This window comes from Lithobates pipiens, unplaced genomic scaffold, assembly GCF_037356315.1.
Source record: "Lithobates pipiens isolate NorthernLeopardFrog02 unplaced genomic scaffold, aLitPip1_a1.2 Scaffold_10, whole genome shotgun sequence".
Lineage (NCBI taxonomy): Eukaryota > Metazoa > Chordata > Amphibia > Anura > Ranidae > Lithobates > Lithobates pipiens.
Genome location: NW_027507686.1, coordinates 125,435,734 through 125,459,905, shown reverse-complemented (window position 1 = coordinate 125,459,905; position 24,172 = coordinate 125,435,734). Strand labels below are relative to the sequence as shown.

At 43.8% G+C, this 24,172-nt stretch overlaps 1 protein-coding gene across 1 annotated transcript in view; it reads right to left on the bottom strand.

The window, feature by feature from the left end:
- MMP2 (matrix metallopeptidase 2) overlaps positions 1–24,172 on the bottom strand; it is a 343,614-nt gene that overhangs the window by 69,326 nt on the left and 250,116 nt on the right. The gene's annotated exons all lie outside the window — the stretch shown is intronic.

The following is a 24,172-nucleotide window of genomic DNA, read 5'->3' as shown; positions in this document are numbered from 1 at the left end:
ATTTTCCGCTTTTCTCGGGTTATTGATTCTTGAGAGGTAAGCCAAAATATTGGATTTGACATCAAGTGGATGCGGGTTCCCCTGTTCTATGGAAAGAGTGGGGAGGCATATTTACTGATTAAAATGGAAGGAGGATGCCACTTTCAGGATGAAGCGATCCGAAGGTTTCAAAACTACCTTGTCTGGGTAGATGGTTAGGTATGGTTCCTTTGCCATCAGAGCATGCATTTCCAAGACCCTTTTAGCTGACGTAATTGCTATCAGGAAGGTGATTTTGAGAGTTAGATCCCATAGAGAGGCTCCCTCAACTGGGAAGAATGGTTCACGGGATAGGACATCCAGCACTACCGAAAGGTCCCAGGTTGGGAAGGAAGGTTTTCTGGGAGGCCTTATTTTTAGACAGGCCCTCTAAACCTGAGAAATAAGAGGCTCTTGTGCCCACTTCACGCCTGTTATGGCTGATAGAACTGACACATGCACTTTCAGGGTATGTGACCCAAGACCTTTGTCGAGACCTAATTGTAGAAACTCCAGGATCTGAGCAATTGTTGGAGATAAAGGGTCCCAGGCTTGTTGTTGTGCAACCAAGAGGAACTTGTCCCAAATTTTTTTGTAGGTGTTATTAGTGGTCGCTCTTCTGGCTTGGAGAAGAGTGTTTATCACTTTCTGAGAGCAGCCCTGAGCTATGAAACTAGCTCTTTCAGTCTCCATGTTGTCAGGTGTAATTTATCCGGGTACGGATGGAGAAGCTGTCCCTGAGAGAGTAGATCCGCTGTCATGGGAAGCAGTAATGGCTCTGCTGTATTCAGCTGAAGCAGGGTTGTGAACCATGGCCACTTTGGCCAAAAAGGCAGGACTGCTATCCATGCAGACCCTGAGTTCTTGAGTCTGAGTAGAAGCGTCGGAATGATTGGTGACAGTAGTGTGCTCCCCATCCCTCCATGCTGGCATCTGAGGTGATAACTTCCTGAGAAAGGAAGACTATGCATTTGCACCTCTTTAAATTGTGCGATCTGGTCCACCACCAGAGTGATTGCTTCACCTCCTTCTGAATCACGATTGGCTGGGACATTGACACGCCATTCCATTGTTTTAGAAGTGATGTTTTAAGAGGCCTGGTGTTCCATTTGGCCCATTGGACCATCTGGATAGTCGCTGAGAATGACCCTAGTATACTGAGACACTCTCTGGCGGGAATTGTGGTGGCCATGAGTAGTATCTTTGCTCTTTGGATCAGGATGGGAATTTTTTCTTTCGGGAGTTCTATTGTGTTGAGGCGGATGTCTAGTTCCGCCCCCAGGAAGATCATTCTCTGCGTGGGATTTAGGTTGCTCTTCCCCTAGTTTATCAGCCATCCGAATTTCTGTAGGGTGGAGATTAGGATTGTTCGATGCAGTAGGAGGGAGCCTCGGTTGTGTGCAAGCAGAAGGATGTCATCCAGATAGTGGTGAACTCTTGGCAGCAAGACTTTGGTGAATGTTCTCGGAGCGGTGGAGATCCCGAACGGGAGACTTTAAAATTGGAAATGTTGATGGCCTACCGCAAAGCGGAGAAACTTTTGGAATGAGGTGTGAATGGGAATATGCAAGTAAGCGCCCTGTAAATCGAAGGAGAGTATTCAATCTCCTATGTTCGTGGCCTGAAGAAATGACTGCAGGCTCTCCATCTTGAACGCTTCTACTTTGATTGATCGATTGAAGTTTTTTAAGTCCAGAACGGGGCGTAGGTCCCGTGTCTTCTTCTTTACCAGGAATAAATGGGAATAAAATCCTTTTCTCCTTTGTGGTAGTGTAACTTCCACTATAGCTTGTTTCTGTGAGACCTTGAATATATTCGATCAGCAGCAACCTCTTCTCTCGAGATGCCGGTAATCTTGTTATACGGAAATGGTCCCTTGGTTGCTTTCGGAACCTCCATTTGTGGCTGAATTGGACAGTCACTACTGCCCATGGATCTTTTATTGCTTCCGCCCATACCTACTTGTACCTCCTGAGCCTGGCTCCTACTATAGCTGGTTGGGTGGGCGCACCTTCAAAAAGACTTCTGATCCCCTGTGGTAGGGGTCTTAGCTTTTTGGAGCTTGAGGAAGGATGACTGGGGGTTTTTCCAATTCCTCCTATACTCTCTGCCAGGTCTGTAGGATCTTGCCTCTCTATACTTGTCTGGGAGATTTCGTCTGGAGGCTGGCGGCCTTTTCTGTTTAGGCCTTCTATCCGAAGTGATAAGGCCCGATTTCCCACCAGTAACTTTTGAAATGGCAGAGTCTAGCTTTTCCCCCTGAAGAGATTCGCCCCGTCAAAGGGGGTCTTACACCAATTTGATTTTGAGGATGGATCCGCTGACCAGGGCTTCAGCCAAAGTGCCCTTCTGGCCATCACTGAGCTCAACATTGCCCTTGATGTAGATTTTATTATGTCTACAGAGGCTTCTGCGACAAAGTAGCCTGCGAGAGACAGTTCCTGGAGGGCTGGAGGAAAGATACAGAATGCTCAGGAAAAAAACAGGGTTGGAGGCCGCTGCACAATAAATCTATTTAAGATTTGTAAGCAAGAATGAGACCCCTGAGACCATCAGAGTGGGGATTCCTCCGTTAAGCTCATTTAGAGGCTGTACAGGTTTAGACTTCCACCCAGGAGAGGCTTGAACCTGGCTGGGGCGATAGCGGTAAGGGGTGTTATCTGGTCTTGTCAGGTGAGGAAAAAAAGGAGAATACTGGGGCGGGGGCCCTCTCAAGATTTAATAGTTACGCGGTCCTATCAGGTTGCAGAGGTGGAGCCACAACACATAGGTATATGCTGCCATGAGGCGACAGGAAAATTAAGCACAGGTTCACAAGGTAACAGGTAATTGTGGATGGCTTTGTAAGTTGTTGTTAGTTTTTTAAACCACTTAAGCCCCGGACCATTTGGCTGTCCAAAGACCAGATAGTTTTTTTACGATTCGGTACAGCGTCGCTTTAACCTACAATTGTGCAGACGTGCGACATGGCTCACAAACGAAATTTACGTCCTTTTTTTCCTACAAATAGAGATTTCTTTTGGTGGTATTTGATCACCTCTGTGTTTTTTTTTTTTTACGCTATAAACGAAAAAATAGCGACAATTTTGAAAAAACGCATAATTTTTTTTACTTTTTGCTATAATAAATATCCCCAAAAAATATATTAAAAAAAACGTTTTTTCCTCAGTTTAAGCCAATATGTATTCTGCATATTTTTGGTAAAAAAAAATCACAATAAACGTTTATTGATTGGTTTGCGCAAAAGTTATAGCGTCTACAAAATAGGGGATAGTTTTATGGCATTTTTATTGATCATTTTTTTTTTTTACTAGTAATGGCAGTGATCAGCGATTTTTATTGTGACTGTGACATTATGGCGGACACGTCAGACAATTTTGGCGCAATTTTTGGGACCATTCACATTTATACTGCGATCAGTGCAATTAAAAATGCATTGATTACTGTGTAAATGTGACTGGCAACGAAGGGGTTAACTACTAGGTGGCGCTGTAGGGGTTAAGTGTGTCCTAGGGAGTGATTCTAACTGTGGGGGTGGAGGGGCTGTGTGTGACACTACACTGATCACCACTCCCAATTACAGGGAGCTGTGATCTGTAACAGTGTCACTAGGCAGAACGAGGAGATGCTTGTTTACATTAGCATCTCCCCGTTTTTCCTCACCGTGAGGCGATCGTGGGTATCCTCGTGGACATCGAGTCCACGGGACACGTAATCACGGTCATGGAGCCCCGCAAGCCGACCTCTTAAAAGGAAACATACAGGTACGTTAATCATCATGTACGTGCCCTTCTGCCGCAGCATATCTGCGTGAGGCGGTCGGGAAGCGGTTAATTGAATTTGTTGGGTGAACGGGAGCCAGTGGAGAGATTGAGAGAGAGGAGTAGCAGACATGGAGTGGTTGGTAAGGTAGATGAGCCTGGCAGCAGCATTCATGATGGACTCAAGGGAGGATGTAAAGGTAAGCCAATAAGGAGGTAGTTGCAGTAGTCAAGGCGTAAGATGACCAGGGAGTGAACTAGAAGCTTTGTAGTGTCATTGGTTACAAAGGGACAAATTTTGGAGATGTTGCAGAGGTTGGGATGGCAAGAGTTAGACAGTGATTGGATGTGGGGCCTAAACAGTAGATCAGAGTCCACGATTATACCTAGAACCTTGGCATGTGGGGGCGGGGGTTAATAGTTGTGCCATCAATCTTCACAAAGAGGTCAGGGGAAGGTGCACGTGGGGGAGGAAATATAATGAGTTTGGATTTTGATAAATTGAGTTTGAGGAGGTTTGTGACATCCAGACTGATATGTCTGTTAGTAAATTAGTGATACGTGAGGAGACTGAAGGAGTGAGCTAAGGGGTAGAGAGAGAAATTTGGTTGTCATCGGCATAGAGATGGTATTGGAAGCCATGGGAGGCTGACCCAGGGTGGAGGTATAGATTGAGAATAAGAGAGGTCCAAGAACAGAACCTTGGGGGACCCCAACAGAGAAATGAAGAGGAGAGGAGGAAGTAAAATTGAAAGTAAAGGTGCGGTTGAATAAGTAGGAAGAGAATCAGCGAAGAGTACAGTTATGGAAACCAAAGGCATCAAACCTTAAGAGTTTAAATTTTTATACAATCAGGCAGGTCCTTGCACTACATGGTTTTGGTAAATCTGAAGAAAAAAATTTGCAGCAAATCTAATAATGTGTATGGGGGTTTAGAGAGTGTAGAAGTCAGAGGGTGATTGTAGCATTTGCGAGGGAACAGGATCCAGGGGATAGGTGGTTAGCAGGACATTAGCAAGAAGTTTAGCAACTACGTGCCATTGCTTTAGTGCGCATGTGCCGAAGACATTGGCATATGCAGATACAGGGGATATCTCTTAAACCATGCAGGTTTAGGAGATTCCTGGGGTAGCTACAGGTAAGCCTTATTATAGGCTCCTGGGCATTGAGTGAGTTAGTGGATGGAGGCAGTGGAGAACAAAGTAGAGAGTTGAAGGTAGAGAAGGATTGACGGGGACGGTGTGATAAGTTGTTAATGAGAGTTATGAAGTAGGTCTGCTTGACAGGAATTGTATTTTTGGAGGGCAGATTTATATTGGTTGAAATCTTTCTGAGACTTGGTCTTACACCACAGGCGCTCAAGAGCACGGCTATGTTTTTTCAGACTTGTGGTGTCATCTGTTTGCCAAGGTTGTAGGGGTTAGGGCCTGATTATGTGTGTAGTGAGGGGTGCCAGTGTATCCAGGCAGGATGACAGTGAAATGTTGTAAAGAGAAGTGGCTAGATTGGGACAGAACAGGGGTGAGATTTTATCATAGAGGTGCTCAGTAGCGAGTAGAGAAGACTAGACATGTGCAAAAGGAAAAAAAATTGTTTAGTTTTGTTTCGTTTTAATTCATTAATTTCGTTTAGTTATATTCGTTAAATTCATTTTCGGATTTCGTTTAGTTTTCTACCGAATTCGAAAATCGATCGCATTCGAAAATATTTCAACCAAATTCGAAAATATTTCTACCGAATTCGAAATGATTTCAACATGATTCAAAATTATTTCAACTGGATTCTAAAATATTTTGCGACCCGACTTTAGGGCCATGTATCTCGGGGTCACTTGTTGTAGTTGCTAGTTCTATTGTGTTTGCATACCAAATTTGGTGTTGCTATAAGTGACCCCGAGATATGGGGCCCCAAATTCGGGTCGCAAAATGTAATTCTCTGCTGCAGAAAAGTGCTTGACATTTTGTGACCCGACTTTGGGGCCACGTATCTCGGGGTCACTTGGTGCTAGAAACCCCACTGACTTCTTCAATCAGGCATGCTGACAACTTCATTGATACCATAAATATAAATGAAATAAGATGTGTGTGTTTTTGTTTGCACTGGTACACTGCAAGTATGAAAAGTTAATGTGACAGATATATATAAGTAAGTATAAGTAACTAACCATCTTCCAAAATTTCTAATTCAAATAGAAAAGATTAGAACAGAATAGAAAAAATATATAATTTAATAGAATAAAATAGAAAGGATATACAACCATCTTCTGAAATTCAAATTTGAATAGAATAAATTTGAATTTCGAATAGTATGAATTCAAATTTTTAAATGAATTAATTTTAAATTTGGATAGAAAAGATTATAATAAAATAGAAAATAGACTAGAAAAACGATAGAACAGAATAGAATATAGTTACATAGTTACATAGTTACATAGTTACATAGTTAGTCAGGTTGAAAAAAGACACAAGTCCATCCAGTTCAACCAAAAAAAAAATATATATAGAAAGGCCAGTATGGTGGCCTGAAATTATGGGTGGAGCCCGGTGGTATATAAGCAGCCGTTCGCCCATCCTTCCTCGTCGGTTCCGGTGCGCGATACCTGATACGTCAGATATCAAGGGCCGACTATCCAGACCAGACGCAGTGAGCCGTTCGTCAGCTCCCGCGTTATTCGTCTCCAATTTTTTGACAAACCGTCTCTCGTCCATCAGCATCCGTAGGTTCACCGTCGGATTGTCGTCGTACCCATCAAATTTGTCGCTACGCCTCGGGCCGGCTGTCGCAGGTAGGGCTTCGGCACCCTCTTTTCATTATGTTTTCGATGTACCGTCATCATGCTTGTACTCACGAGCCGCTCGGTTCTTTCATATCGAATGTTTTCGGTGGCCTCGTACGCATGTCACTATGTTCTACTTTGCGATGTAGTCGTTATCATCGTTCGACACGTTCGATTACGCCACGTCAGGCGATTCATTCACAGGTACGGCATTCGAAACCGTTGGTCTGCCCGAGCATTTCTATTTGTAGCGGTCGAATCGTTCGACTCACAGCGACTGCTTGTTACGACAAGGCAAACAGTCCGCACGTTTCGCTTGGTCTGCTCCAGTTCGAATATGTCTCTTCGTTCATGCAATTGTGTTAGGTGTTTCATTTCATCTCGTTTCATTCATTTCAGTCCCAGTCATTTCTACTGTTTCAAAATCATTTCTGTCACTAGTCGCGCTCCGGCGCGAATCCTGTCGCACCTCCGGTGCACCGATTCGCTTTGAAGTGCCCCAGGGTTCGGCCTCATTTCTGTACATGCTCCAGAGACTGAATCACTCGCAGGATCACGCACGGTCCCTGATTCTGGTCTTTGTCATGGCATACCATTTCTGTCACTTATTACGCTCCAAATCGAGTCTTGTCGCATTCCTCTATGCACCGATTCGTCCTGGTGCGCCCAGCTGCTACGCCTCATTTCGGTACATGCTCCAGAGACGGATTCTTTGGTAAACCTACAGATCAGTCGTTGAATCCTGTCTCTGTCATGGGACATCATTTCTGTCACTTATTACACTCCAATTCGAATCCTGTCGCATATTAGTTATGCACCGATTCATTCTGGTGTGCCCAGCTGCTACGCCTCATTTCAGTACATGCGCCAGAGACGGATTCTTTGTTGCTACCATCAGTCCAGTCGTTGATTCCTGTCTCTGTCATGGGATATCATTTCTGTCACTTATTACGCTCCGATTCGAATCTTGTTGCATTTATTGGATGCACCGATTCGTCCCGGCGTGCCCAGCTGCTACGCCTCATTTCAGTACATGCTCCAAAGACAGGATTCATCTGTTAGGTGCATGGGCTCGTCTTCTGACTCCAGTCTTTGTCATGGGTTTCATTTCATTTCACCTATCACGTTCCGGTACGAATAAATCTCATTCACGGACCAATTCGTCCCGGCGTGCCCCAGGAATGGCCTCATTTCAGTACATGCTCCAGGTTCCGTTTCGTGCTCAGTCGCAAGTTTGTGGCATGGCGATTCGGATCTCTGTCATGGCAGATTTACTCATTTCACGGTCACGTATCGCTTCCCGCTTCTAGTCCAGTTGATTCTTCAATGTTGGATTCTTATCGGGGGGCCCTTGCTCGTCAGCCTCATTTCGCGATAAAAGGAAAAAAAAGAAAAATTTATATAATAAAAGGGGGTAGGGGGGAAGAGAAGAGAAATTTCATCTGTTTCTTTCATTTGTGTCATTTTTCATCTCATGTCTGAAGTCTCACCTCCACTGTTAGCTAGCCTTCATCAGGTGGGAGTCTCAAACAAAAAACTTCACCTTCATCTCCTCAGGTCAGTCGAGTTCAGTAGGTCCAGCCTGCACCTGGTCGGACGGTGCCTCCTTAGGTCCGTATTAGGAGAAAACCCGGATCAGAGGGCTTGTAGCCTCATCAGACCCACGTTCTGTCACCATGTCCCAGGCTGACAGCGAGGACCTCACGGCTCCATTGTCTCCATCCGTTTCAGAAAATGGCAGCCAAAGGGCCTTCAGAGCATGGACCATTCCCAGGCTGACAGCCGAGCTGAGACGCAGGGGCGTCCCCTTTCCAGCAACAGCCAGAAAGGCAGAGCTTTTCCGGCTCCTGTTTCCTCCCCCCGCGGTGGTGGAGGCTTCGGCTCAGCAGGCCTCATTGGGCTCCATCGCCTCCTCTATCTCGCAGCTCCACACCCTGGTGTCATCCCTCACAACCTCGATGTCAGATCTGCAGGGCCGAGTGGCCCTCCTCGAGACCCACCCCTCTGTTTCTCCGCCAGTGCCAGCATCCCAGCCAGTTGTTAGTCTTCCCGCAGGTATCTCCGGAGGTGCACCAATAGTGTACCCGTCTCATTTGGTGTCAGCAAACATCAGGAAGGACATATTAGAGGGCAAAGACGTCAATTTGGCTTCTCTTCTGATCTCGATTCACGAGCTGGCAGAGAATAAGGCGTATACTTGGGGGGACGTATCAGTGGTCCTCAAAGCCAAGGATCCCAGACTAGACAGGAAACTCTCTATCACCGAGTTTTCCCTGGCCTTCGGCATGATGAGGGACATCATTTGCTTAGCCTCCCCTGGCAGAAGGGAGGAGCTGGATCGGTACCTCCATGTGGTAGTTGACCTGGGGTACAAATACGGCGGGTTTTCATTCTATGACTACCACCGCTCCTTCTCCGCTAGAGCAGCTGCCAGGCTCTCCCAGTTCCAGACCCCTACGGACTGGAGCACCATGGACACCGAACTGTTTTGCCGCCACTTCGCGGGGCTACGGTCCCCTCTGTGTGCAATCTGCCAGTCAGCAACACATACTGCGGCCTGGTGCGCTACCTCAGTGGCAGCCCCTCCCTTCGACGGTCCATCTACCTCGGGTACCGCTCAGGGCCTGCAAGCACCAGCTCGCCCGCCACAGACCGATAAGCTAGGGCGCCCAGTTAAGACCATGGGCGGTGCTCCGATCTGCAACAACTACAACAGTGGGTCGTGTAACTTCAGTCAGTGTAGGCTGCTCCATGTGTGCACCCAGTGTCATAGAGCTCACCCCCGGCTCATGTGTGAGATCAAGCAGCTCAAAAGGTCTTGACTGAGCCGGCTCAATGTCGCATGGCTTAGTGTCTACCTTTCCAGTCACCCTACCCCCTCACTGTCCACCTTCCTCGTCCAGGGCTTCACAGAAGGTTTTCACACGGGACTTATCTCTCTCCCTCACTTCACGCACGAATGCCAGAACCTACGGTCAGCAGCCACGGATGAACAAGCCATCGACCAACTGCTGCAATCTGAGCTAGATCAGGACTTTGTCATCGGCCCTTTTGAACAGCCCCCTTTCAGCACCTGGCGAGTCAGCCCTATTGGGCTTGTCAAGGGCAAGTTCTCTAATAAACTCAGATTGGTTTATGATTTGTCAGCGCCTCATTCCTCTACGGTTCCCAGCCTCAATTCTCTTATTCCCTCTGAGGAGTTCTCCCTTAAATATGCATCGGTAGACATGGCCATCCAGGCCATTCTTAAAACAGGCACAGGTACCTGGCTGTCCAAGGCCGACATCTCAAACGCTTTTAAACTTCTTCCCATCCACCCGTCCCTCTGGTGCTGGCATGGAATCAAGTGGAGGCAGCGGTACTACTTTGCCACTAAACTCACGTTCGGGTCCAAGAGTAGTCCTTGGCTCTTCGACACCTTCGCGCAGGCTCTTGCTTGGATCTTGTTACACGTAGCCCAGTGTCAGGAAGTCATTCATTATCTGGATGACTTCCTGCTGATAGAGCCACCCGGCTCTCCTCCACGAGATCTGGGTAAGTTGAGGGTAGTCTTCAATAATCTTAATGTCCCCATCGCCGAGCACAAGGTGGAGGGTCCGTCGCAGGCTATCACCTTCCTCGGGGTCAGCCTAGACACTAACACTATGCAGGCCAGCCTTCCCCCGGATAAACTGACCCGCATCAGGACGGTCCTGAGGGACTTCACTCATGCCAGAACTTGTACCAAGAGACAACTTCAGTCCCTTCTTGGTATGCTTAATTTCGCTATGCGCATCATCCCCCAGGGGCGCTCGTTCGTGTCACGCCTGTTAGCCTTGTTATCCCACTCTCAGGACCCGGAGCAAGTACTCAGCCTGGATTCCGCGGCTATGGCAGACCTAGCCATGTGGGAGGAATTCCTATCTTCTTGGAACGGAGTGTCCCTGTTCGTCCCCTCCGTGTCCGCCCTTTCACCTCGGGTGGTGACCGACGCGGCGGCCTCCACGGGCTTTGCGGCGATCTTTGGCAACCTCTGGCTCGCAGCCCCCTGGCCTCCACAGATACTGGCTATTCCTGGCTTCACTGAGACGTCCTCCCTGTTTGAGCTATATCCCATTGTAGCCGCTGCACACACCTGGGGCCGCAGCTGGTCGGGCCAGACGGTGGTCTTTTCTACAGATAACCTGGCCACTGCGGAGATTAATAAAGGCAGGTCCAGGTCTCTACAGATTATGTCCTTCCTGCGGCGACTGACCCAGCTCGCATTATTGTTTCAGTTCAACCTTCATTGTTCCTTTGTTCCCGGCAAATTTAATCAGGCGGCGGATGCCCTCTCCCGCTTTAACTTTGTTTCATTTTTTGATCAGGTGCCCGGAGCCGAACCAACATCAGCAGCTATCCCGGACTGGTCTCAACTGATCTTGGATTAGCCCCACACTTGTCAGCAGCAACTCAACTCATCGATCACTCCCTCTCAGACAATACCCGCAAGGCCTATCAGTCGGCCTGGAGGGCCTTTAGTCGCTTCGCATCATCTCACAATACAGAGTCCTCCCGGGTCAAACAAGTCCTTGCCTTCCTTTCCTACTGCCATTCGGACTTGGCATTGTCCTTCAACACAATCCGGTTGTACTTGGCCGGGGTACAACACTTCACGTCCCTCCAGGACCCTACCAAGCCCTCCTTATTTACCTTTCACGCCGTCCGGGCTCTCATGCGCGGCATTCAGAAACGTCGGCCAGTTTCCAGCATCAAACGGCTGCCTATCACAGGCGAAGTATTCAGGGACATGTCAGATATTCTGGCCTCTTCACCTTTCGGTCTCCATGTCAGTGTCGTCCTGCAAGCAGCCATACATCTGGCCTTCTACGGCTTCCTGCGGCCAGGCGAGTTTACCTGCAGTAGCCCCTCGGCACGTATGCTGTGCAAGCACCATCTAGTCAGGTTCGAGGACCATTTCATCTTGCACTTAGCGGTTTCCAAGACACAGCAGCTTGGCCCAGGTACGGACATACATTTCTATAAGACCTACAACCGCTGGTGTCCGGTTACTGTCCTCTCCCGCTTGTTGACCCTTTTGGCCGATCAACCAGGGACTGGCCCACTTCTACCCTTTCACTCAAAACCTCTCAACGCAGCCCAGTTCATGGAGCATGTCAGGATACTCCTGGGCATCCTTCACCTCAATCCTGCGCACTACTCAGGACATTCATTCCGCATCGGGGCAGCTTCAACGGCCTCCCGCCAAGGGGTCCCGGTCCATGTTATCAAAAAGTTGGGTAGATGGAAGTCCTCCTGTTTTGCACGTTACGTACCCAATCCGCAGATTGAGATGGCCCAGGCCTTTGTCAAACTTACCCAGTAACAGTCTGGGTTCAATAAAATGCTTCCCCTACCTGAGTGTTTTGCCCCCTTATTTTGGTATACCGTACGTTAGACCAGGGCACACTTTCAGGTCCATTTCAAGTAAGCGAGTTTATGTTATCCTTGTCTTTCATCCTTATCCGTATCGGTCAGAGGGCTCTACACCATAAATAGAAAGGCCAGTATGGTGGCCTGAAATTATGGGTGGAGCCCGGTGGTATATAAGCAGCCGTTAGCCCATCCTTCCTCGTCGGTTCCGGTGCGCGATACCCGCCCCTTTATCAGGCCTTTACTCTAGCACACTCCTCATATGAGTACTCATTTCACCCATTTCATATTTATTTCATTTTAAGGTATGCCCCCTTATTTTGGTATACCGTACGTTAGACCAGGGCACACTTTCAGGTCCATTTCAAGTAAGCGAGTTTATGTTATCCTTGTCTTTCATCCTTATCCGTATCGGTCAGAGGGCTCTACACCATAAATATATATAATAAATATCATACCAACCCATATACTCAATTCTATACCCACAGTTGATCCAGAGGAAGGCAAAAAACCCCAGCAGAGCATGATCCAATTTGCTAAAGCAGGGGAAAAAATTCCTTCCTGATCCCCCGAGAGGCAATCGGATTTTCCCCGGATCAACTTTACCTATATAATATATTATATATTATATTTTATTCTGTTCTGTTCTATTGTTTTTCTAGTCTATTCTTTTATATTCTATTAAAACCTTTTCTATTAAAATCGAAATCGTTATATACTAAATTTGAATTTCAGAAGATGGTTATATATATATATTGATTCTAACAGTCTGCAGGAGATCTGCAAAAAAAAAAAAAAGTGAAATGGCTGTTAATAGTCTACAGGAGATCTGCTAAAAAAATAGATGCTAATAGTCTGCAGGATATCTGGTGAGAAAACAAAATAGATACTAATAGTCTGCAGGAGATCTGCAAAAAATGTAAATAGATGCTAATAGTCTGTAGGAGATCTTTTGGAAACAAATAGTAATCTGCAAAAGAAATAAAACATGAAATAGTTAGTATCTATATTCTATTCTGTTCTATTGTTTTTCTAGTCTATTCTCTATTTCCATTCTAATCTTTTCTATTCAAATTCGAATTTATTCTATACGAAATTCGAATGTCGGAAAGAAATATATATATATATTATGAAACCACAAATTACCACAACATCGGCATATAAACGATGGCATTGAAATGCTGGAAAAACGGAAGGATATCATTATTCGTCCAGCAGACAAAGGTGGAGGTGGAGGTGTCGTTATTCTCACTAAAGAGTTTTACCATAATCAGATTACAGAGATGTTATCTGACAATCTAACATATGCAAGGTTGGAATCTGATCCAACAAGTGCATATCAAAATCATTTGGAAAATTTGGTGAGGTCTGCGGTAGGGAAGAATGTGCTCACAAATAAAGAGGAAAAATATCTTCTTCCTGTAAATAATAGGATACCTACACTATATACCCTACCCAAGATACATAAAAACCCAATAAATCCACCAGCTAGGCCTATCGTAAATAGCATTGGCTCAGTGTCATCAAGACTGGGCCAATATTTGGATACTTTTTTACAAAAAAGTGTGGTGAGCACGAGATCATATTTGAGGGACACAAAAAGTTTTTTAAATTTTTTACATAAAGTAGACTTAAAAGATAGAGGTGAAGTCTTAATGGTGACATCAGACGTAGCATCACTTTACTCAGTAATTCAGCATGATGATGCTCTTTTAGCATTAAATTGGGCACTGAGTAAAAGGGATGATCTTCCCCATAGCCAAAAAATATTTTTAAGGGACGTACTGGACTTTTGTCTAGGTCATAATTATTTTTGGTACGATGGGGTGTTCTATTTGCAGAAAAGAGGGGTGGCAATGGGAGCAAAATTTGCACCCAGTATTGCCAATCTTTTCATGGCAGAATGGGAGGACAAAGTGATTTTTAATGATCCTCCTTCGGAATTAATTTTTTACAAACGATTTATCGATTGATTTGTTCTTGATTTGGGAGGGTAATGTTGAACAATTAAATTTATTTATTAATAAGTTGAATAACAAAGATCGTAATATTAGTCTGTCCTCAGAATGGAATAAGGACGAGATAAATTTCCTTGACGTAACAGTCTATAGAAAAGGGGATAAATTGGAAACTAAAGTATTTTTTAAAAATACAGATTGTAATAGTTATCTGCCTATTTCTAGTGGCCACCACCCCCAGTGGCTACGGAATATACCAAAAGGGCAAATGACTCGCGTACGGAGGAATTGTTCAGAATTTGAGAATTACATTAGACAAGCCAATATCTTAGCAGAAAGGTTTTCCTCAAAGGGGTATGATCACCAGGAATTACAGAAAGTGATTCATGAGGTCGGCAACATGCCTAGAGCATTATGTTTGGAAGATAAAAGAGAGGAAGAACTGAGCACAGATTGTGGAAGGATTGTTGAAGTGAAATTTGACAAAGAATGGGGTTTCATTTCTAATTTTCATTCACAGTATAAAGAAGTAGAAAGTATTTTTAAACGGCATTGGCATGTTTTGTTGTTAGATAAAAGATTGCATTCCGCATTGCCCGCTCTACCTCAGTTTCTATACAGAAAGGCTCCAAATTTTGGCGATAAAATCGTAAAAAAAGTCATTGACCCCCAAAACCTCCTCCTACTTTTTGGGACAGAAACTGTTTTTTTGCTTGTCCTAAATGCAAGGCGTGTCGCGATGTAGCAAAACCGATTAGATCCCTAGATAACTTCAGCTCACCGTCCAATAATCGCAGTTTCCCGATTAAGCAGTTTATCACATGTAATAGTACACACGTTGTATACGCTTTAATGTGTCCATGTGGTCTAATGTATATCGGCAGAACCAAAAGGAAATTGCGAGTAAGAATAGCAGAGCATATATATAATCTAAAAATTGGATATAAGGACCACAATGTTTCACTGCATTTCAAGCAGAAACACAATAGGGATGCCACTGGCCTTCAATTCTGGGGACTAGAACAAGTCAAACCACATTGGAGGGGAATGAATTTAATACGTGAATTATCCAAACGAGAAACTCATTGGATATATTCCGCAGACGTTCTTAGTCCAAAAGGCCTAAACATAGAACTCGATATAAATTGTTTTATAAGTGATACTTAAGATCATGCATTAAAGTCGCCATTTATTTTAAAAATCTAGAAATCTATAAAAACTATTATTATTAATAATTTTATGTACGGTTGGTGCTAATTTTATTGATGTTCCCTCAAAAGAGTCTATTCTTTTATAATTATTGTTTAATATTTTTTAATATTTTTTTAAAATATATTTTTTTTGTATATTTTTTTTGTATCTTTTTGCACTATTTACCATAACCCTTGTGTTTCCTGAGATTAGTGATTAGTAAGAAGAGGCATAGTTTGCCCTTATAAAAAAAAGAATTTTAAATAGAGTTTTTTAAATAAAGTATTTTTAAAGAAAGAACATTACTGCAAGATTCGGATTCGGGTGTGCAGATCGTACGTGTATGGTACCGCGAAAATATCGGTCCATTCAATTGTATGTATCTATATGAGTAATAATTGTCCTGTTTCTTGCCTCTAATTAGATTCATGTTTTTCCTAAAGTTTACATTTATAGGTATATTTACATTCACATTTGCGTTGTAAGTGATTGAGAATATGTAGGCATAGAGTCTCATAATTTTAACGATTGTGGAATACAATTTTAAAATGATCGGGGAATAGTTTCTTATTATGCATAAGATAAATGACTATATTTGCAGTTCGAGTTGCATTTGTATGCGGACAAAGTTGCATTTGTATGCGGACAATCATATATGAAGACTAACTGTACTTTAGTAAGATAACTATATATGTTGATTAATTGTCCTTAAATATGAGCAATTCGCAAATCGGTGATTTATGCAGTGTATATTAAAGAGGAAGTAAACCCTGATGGGTTTACTTCCTCTTTTTTCCCTGCAAAGGTAAAGCATAATGGACTACTATGCGTCGCATAGTAGCTCATTATGTGTCACTTACCTGACACAGGAGCCAGCGAAGTCGCCGCTGATCCCTGTAGTCCACCACATCCATGTTGCTGGTGGCGTCTCGCAGCTCCGACGAATCACAGCGGCGAAGCCGCGATGACGTCACTCCCGCGCATGCGCACGGGAGTCGCGTCTCGCAGCTCCGCCGCTGCCACTCGGCGAAGCCGCGATGACGTCACTCCCGCGCATGCGCACGGGAGTCGACAAATTAGGCAAATCCATTCATGGATTTGCCGCATTTAGTGCGCCTGCGCGCCGCTGTCTACGGCGCATGCGCCGTAGACAGCGGTGCCCATTTTCGGGCAAATATCTCCTAAACCATATAGGTTTAGGAGATATTGCTTGGACCTACAGGTAAGCCTTAATCTAGGCTTACCTGTAGGTCCAAGTTGTTTGGAAGGGTTTACTTCCTCTTTAATAACAGTAACATGTTACTTGATGCATATTGTTTGAATATGATGCAGATAAGTCTATAGATTGCTGCACTCTGTGGTTGGTCTGCGCCGTTCGTAGCTGCTCACGGTACAGTTAAGTCCTGTGGGTGGCTTGTGATTGGTGCAGTGCCCCGCAGATCATTTGGCATTCGGATTTGATTGGTTGGTTATGTGAATAAAAGAACACTTCCGGTATCTTTAGTTACGCCCTCAGATGAAGTCGGAAATGAACGTAACTATACCGAAAGTGACGAGTGCGCCTCAATCCCTGCGTTCCAACGATCCGAGGAAATACGGAAGTGCACATCTTTAGGTGCACGTTGCAAACGATCGTTTCTCCTCGGACGTATTCGACTCAGCGGAATAAGGCACAGTATTTTTAACGCTTAAACAGTTTTCCATTTGGTACGCATATACAGATTTTGCTTTTACATAATACATATTGTTATACAGTATTATGCTATGTCTGGGCATTTTTGTTTAATATATGTGAAAGCCGATTTCCAACAAGGGAGATAACTAGTGGCAAAAGGAGAAAACTGCATTGGCATTTTGAAGGCTTGTTGGTTTCATATGTTTGGTGAGTGCATCCCCATAGGGGGTCGTCCTTTGTTCCACAAGTGGTGATCTATATGGTGGAAGCTGTGTTTCAATCACAAAGCAAGTGGATAGAACAAAGCACCCTGTCTTCTGAACACTGAACTGAACTTTAACGCATGTTTTGGAAAAAATGTGCATGCGCTGCTATACATAAAAAGTGGACTTTTTAGTTTGAGTTACATGTTTTGTGTATTTTTGATATGTTTTTGTTCTAAAAGCAGCAGCTGACAAATAGATAATATTATGAAACCACCATCTTCTGAAATTCGAATTTAGTATATAATGATTTTGATTTTAATAGAAAAGATTTTAATAGAATATAAAAGAATAGACTAGAAAAACAATAGAACAGAACAGAATAAAATATAATATATTCTATTCTGTTCTGTTCTATAATTTTTCTAGTCTATTTTCTATTTTATTATAATCTTTTCTATCCAAATTTAAAATTAATTAATTAAAAAATTGGAATTCATACTATTCGAAATTCAAATGTATTCTATTTGAAATTTGAATTTCAGAAGATGGTTGTATATTCATTCTATTAAATTATATTTTTTTCTAATCTTTTCTATTTGAATTAGAAATTTTGGAAGATGGTTAGTTACTTATATATATCTGTCACATCAACTTCTCATACTTAGTGTACCAGTGCAAAAAAACACACACATTTTATTTCATTTATATTACTTTTCTGCAGAAGAGAATGACATTTTGCGACCCGACTTTGGGGCCACGTATCTCGGGGCCACTTATAGCTAGGAATCCCAATTCGGTATGCAAACACAGTAGAACTAGCACTACAACATCTTCAAATTTGGGGTTTTTAGCTCCAAGTGACCCCGAATTACGGGGCCCCAAAGTCAGGTCACAAAATGTCAAGCACTTTTCTGCAGCAGAGAATGACATTTTGCAACCCAACTTTGGGGCCCCGTAACTCGGGGTCACTTGGTGCTAGAAACTCCAAATTTGTTCTACTGTGCTTGCATACCAAATTTGGGGTTCCTAGCTATTAGTGGCCCTGAGATACATGGCCCCAAAGTCGGGTCGCAAAATGTAATTTTTCGAATTTGATTCGAATTTCGTTTGAATTCGTTAGCATTGTAATTCGGTAATTTGGATGCATCCGAATGTCCGAATAATGAAAATTCGTCCGAATTTTGATTCGGAACGAAACGAAATGCACATGTCTAGAGAAGACAGGGGCTGAGATGGCGAAGGAGGGAGAGGAGGTGGAGGAGAGGGAGAGAGTGGAACTAATAAGGTAGTGATCAGAGAGAGGAAAAGGATAGTTGTAGAGGTTGTAAGGATTGTATAGGTGAAAGAGTGCAAGGTCAAGGGTGTTGCCGTCAGAGTGGGTAGAAGCATGTATCCATTGCTTCAAGTGAAAGGAGGAGGCTAGACTGAGAAGTTTGGAAGTAGCAGGAGTGTTAGTATTAAAAGGGATGTTGAAGTCACAAGAATGATTTTGGGGATTTCAGAAGAGAGAAAGTAGGGTAGCCAGGCAGTGAAGTCATCAAGGCAGATTGATACCAGTCCAGAGGGCCGGTAGATCACAGCTATCATTAGCCCTTGTACACATGGTCGGACTTTCCGACTGAAAATGTCCGATCAGACCATGTTGTCGGATAATCCGACGGTGTGTGGGCTCAATCGGACTGTTTCCGTCGGAATATCCGACCGAAAAAGTTTTAGAACTGGGCTATAAAATTTTCCAACAACATTATCCGATCGGACTTTGTCCAATCGTTTGTAGAGAATTCCGATCGCACAAAGTGCCACGCATGCTCAGATCAAATTCCTAGACCAAAGCTATTGGCTACTAGCCTGAACGTAGTCCCGTCGTAACAAAATAACGTCATCACACTCTGAACGATCGGATTTTCCGACAACTTTGTCCGACCGTGTGTATGCAACACCAGTTTTGGACAAAATCTGGCGGATTAGGTTGTCGAAATGTCCGACCGTGTGTACAAGGGCTAAGAGAAACTGGATAGAAAAGACAAATAGTCACAAGTAGTGAGTCCAGAGAAGACCACTATGGGATAGGGTAGCAGAAGACGCGGTGTCAGATTCATGAAGCCAAGTTTTAGCAAGTAGATTAAATAAGTTAGTGATAAAGAGGTCATGAAGAGAGGTGAGTTTGTTACAGAAAGAGCAGGCATTCCAGAGGGTGCAAGAGAAGGGGAGTCTTGTCTTGGAAAGAAGTGGAATGGGAACTAAATTGCATGGATTGTGGCTGCTGCGAGAGGGTGTAAGATAGAATCTAAAATCTTATACTACATATTGGAACTATGGTGTAGTGGATAACCCTTTCACCTAGCAGTAGGAAGGGTTGCTGGTTCAAATCCCAACCCTGACACTACCTGCCTGGAGTTTGTGTGTTCTCCCTGTGCCTGCGTAGGTTTCCTCCATATACTCCGATATACTCCGATTTCCTTAGATTGGGTTAGGGTTAGGGTTAGGGGTTAGGGTTTCCCCTAGAAGAACAAGGTTAGGACTCAGGGATTAGAATAGGGAACTCCCCCAAAGGTCAAAGGTCAGGAGGCGTGTCCCCAGAGGTCAAAGGTCAAGTGTCGGGCTGACCCACCCCCAGCAAAGTGTTCCGCCTACCCCAACTAAGTCGGGGCATGAAAAAGTCGGGGCTTGAACAAGTCGGGGTAAGTGCTTAGCGCGCGCGAAGCCTCCCACACTCTAAAGACATGCTGGTAGACTAATTCGATTCTGTCTAAATTGTCCCTAGTATGTGAGTTAGAGACCTTACAGTGTAAGCTTCTTGAGGGTAGGGACTGTGAATGTGCAATGTATATGTAAAGCGCTGCGTAAATTAACAGCGCTATATAAGTACCTAAAATAAATAAATATAAACTGTACTATGTACAATTGGTATAATGATAACCAAGGAAATACAAGTTCTGCTACCAGAACTCTATAAAGGTTAAATTGAGAGAGAGCAGATAAAAGGAAAAGTAATCTTAGGTAAGAGAAAAAATAGATAGGGAAGAAAGAAATGAGAGGTGGTAAGGGTCCCCAGGGTAGTACATGATAATGATACGATTTTTATAACAGCTTACCTGTAAAATCATTTTCTTGGAGTACATCATGGGACACAGAGCAGTATAGTAATTACTTTGTGGGTTATAGGCCACTTTCAGGTGATGGACACTGGCACACCCAAGACAACTCCCTATATAATTCCTCCCATACCGGGAGCACCTCAGTTTGTGTAGCAAAGCAATATACATATATCCCAAAAGTGGGGAGGGGACTCTGTGTCCCCTGATGTATTCCAAGAAAAAGGATTTTACAGGTAAGCTGTTATAAATATCCTATCTTCTTTATCATACCTCACGGGACACAGAGCAGCATAGTAATTACTATGTGGGACGTCCCAGAACAATGCTATCTGAGGGGAGGGAGACACAAAAAAGATCAGGGCGTCATCAGACTTGAGGACCTATACTGCTGTCTAGGCGCATCCGCATGCCTCTTTCACATCCACCTGCTAGAATTTAGTGAAAGTATGGACCGAAGATCGATTTGCGACCTTGCAAGTCTGAGTCATAGAGGCATTGGTGATGCACTATCCATGAAGCACTTTCTGCTCTGGTAGAGCGTGCTCTAACTCGAAAATGTGGTATCCTCCCTTTCAAACCATAAGCCAAAATAGTAGATTTCGACACTGCCTGTACCTTCCTGGGCCGTTCTGGCAGCACAAACAATGCATCAGTCTTCTGTATCTGAGCAGTTGTTTTCAGATAGACTTTAACCACTCTCACTACATCGAAAGAGTGTAATAATCTTTCTTCTACAGAACGGAGTTCTGGAAAAAAATTACATTTATGGAAACAACTTTGGTTCATATATTATTAGATATTACTTTAGGTAAAAAAGGATGGGTGAGGATGCAGCACCACCTTATCCTTCAGAATGATTAAGTATGGCTTTTTACAAGAAAAAGCTGCCACCTCTGGAACTCTTTTTGCGGAAGAAGTTACCGGAACCAGGAGCACCAATTTCCCTGTCACAATGATCAAGGGGACATGGCGCAAGGGCTCAAAAAAAGGCTGACCTTGTAAAAGCCGACAAAACCACACTCAAATTCCACGGGCACAAGGGCGACAAAGCTGGCGGAATTAAATGCGTTACCCCTTGTACAAAGGCCTGGACCAAGAATGCAAATCAAGCGGCCGAGATTTGACCCTTGATAGTACTCATGGCTAGCATAATTTCTACTCCTAAGTGTAGGAAAGCAAGAAGTCTACTATTGACATATTTCTGAGGATGCCATCTTTTGGTTTCACACCAAGAAACGTAGGCCTTCCAGACCCGATAGTAAATGGTCCTAGAGGCCAGCTAATTTGTATTAATCAGGGTAGTTACTACTGAACCTAAAAAAACCCTACTCCTTAGAATGTGGGTTTCAATAGCCAAACCATCACATTTAGCGCTTGTAAGGCAGGGTGGAACACCAGCCCCTGCGAAACATGTTCCTGTGCCTGTGCCATGCAGGCACAGGGAGTTTGCATGTTCTCCCTGTGCCTGCATGGGTTTCCTCTGGGTACTCCGGTTTCCTCCCACAATCCAAAGACATGCAGGTAGGTTAATTGGCTTCTGTCCAAAATTGGCCCTAGTATATGAATGGGGACTTGAGGGTAGGGACTAACGTGAGTGTGCAATGTACAGGGATAGGGACAATTGTAGACACTCAGGTTGAACTGGATGGACTGGTGTCTTTATTCAACCTAACTAACTATGAAACTAACTATGAAACTATGAAACTATGTCTGGCCGAGATGGAAGAGACCAAGGGTCCCCTTACTGCCATCTTTAAGATTCATGCATACTAAGATCTACTGGCCCACTAGAATTACTGGCTTAGGTTTCTCTGCGAGCCTGTGTAACAGTTGCGGTAGCAGCTGAATGGGCATGAATGCCTAGATCAGTGAGAACTGATCCCAAGGAGTCATTAAAGCATCCAGCCCGTAGACGAGTGGATCCCTTGTCCTTGAAACAAAGTTGTCCAACCTCTTTTTGAACTTAGATGCCAATAGATCTATGTCCGGCGGGTACCCCCTTTCTGGCATATGGCTAGAAAGACATTGGGATGTACAGACCATTCTCCCGGGCACAACGGTTGGCAGCTCAGAAAAATTTGCCTGACAATTCTCCACCCCTGGGATAAAGATTGCAGATAGGCAAGGAACATGTTGCTCTGCCCAAGAGAACATGGTTCACCTCCCTATGGGCTGTGTGAGTTTTTTGGTGCCCCCTTTTTGGTGATTGATTTGGTGATTTGGTGATCCCTCCAGCAGAGCTCTGCAGAGCACATCTTCGCTCGTGACCAACACCTTAGACACTGGTGAAAAAACTGAGGTGTTCCCGGAACGGGAGGAGTTATATAGGGAGTGAACTTCCTGTCTTGGTGTGCCAGTGTCCATCACCTGGAGGTGGCCTATAACCCACATAGTAATTACTATGCTGCACGGTGTCCTGGGATGTATGATAAAGAAAAACAGTGTTGAAATCATAAGAAATACATCTTTCCAGAAATTTTTTGCTACCGGGCAATCCCACCAAGTAGGAAGATGTGATCCAAGATCACCACAGCCACAAAAACAAGATGGGGAATAATTTCACAATTCTGACAGGGACCAAATACCACCCTGTGAGTACTTTGTAATTTGTCTCTAAAGCCTCATACACACGATAGGACTTTGTACAAACTTTCCCTTGGATTTTTGTACAAAGGGCGTCAGCCCGGAACTTGTATTGCATACACACAGCAGGACTTTTTCAGCCAACTTTCACCAAATCATGTGTTTTTTTCTGCTCTTTACCGCCACCTTTGGTCAACTTCTGTATTGTTGTCTGATCTTTTACATTGATTCTAAGCATGCCTGTTTGTACTTTATACAAAAGTCCTATGGTTTTCTGTACACACGATCAGACTTTGCTCCATCGGACTTTTGCTGCCAGAAAGTTTGTCCGTTCGCACAGCCAACAAAAGTCAGATGAAAACCAAAAAAGTTTGTCCAATGGAGCGTACATATGGTCGGATGTTGCTCCAAAACAGCTCATTTGCATGTTCGTTGTCAAAAAGTCTGATCGTGTGTATGGGCCTTTAGTTGTGATCCAAATCTTTTCCCAATCGGCTGCTTCCAATAAAACCGCAAGATCCACCCCCCCACTTAGTCACATATGATGGTGGATCTGAGTTGGGTTAGTATCAAGATAAGTGTAAAGAGTTGAAATAATTCCCTTGGTGTGTGAGTCACGTTTACATATATTTTCAAAGCACCTTCATTTATCTAATTACATTTTTCGTTGTATATAGGGCATAAAAATATTTCAATCTGAAGATGTCGAAAGAGCTCTGAATTAGGAAATTTGTGACTTTCACATAAATCAGGGAAAGTTTTGAATGAAGTAGGGGATGCTAGTTCACAGAATTTAGTGAGCTACATGGTAATAGATGGTAAAACTAGGAAAAACTAGTCCCCCCTTTGGGCTTTGGAAGGTAAACGGTGTGTTTAGGCAGACAAGGTTTCAAGGAGCCCCAAACGAAAGTTAATGCCTTACATTATACTATTCTGAGACAGTATCTTGGAACAGGGATAAGTAAAACTTTAAAAAATTGTAAGAATTTTGGGCAGTATAGCCATCTATATTACGTTAATTTTACCTATCCAAGATAGTGGTAGAGAGGACCATTGTGTAAGAAGATTAGATATTTGATACAAAATTGGAGGGTAATTGGCAGTGAAGATGTCAGTAAGATTGGGTGAGAGAGTTATCCCTAGGTAAAGGAGTGAAGTGGACCATAAGAAAGGGAGGGATGTTTGTGCTGGTAAAATATGAGGAGGTAAAGATATATTTAAGGCTATACATTTTTGAGAGTTAATAATTAGACCAGATATGTGGGCAAAGTGATCAAGTTTAAGCTGCCCCTTTTTTATCCACTATGGCTCTCACCAGGGCTTTTCTCTATACCCTGTGCTTTTTGCTCTCTTAAAGTGGACCTTCGGTCATTTTTTCAACTTTCCATCTATTAAATCTTCTGTACCTGTTGCTTTAACTTTGGATACTAAAACACTTTTTTTTTCTGCCAGTAAATACTTTATACAGCCCACTTTTAGCAAAGCTTTTTGCACTTCTTAGATGTTTGTTTCTTT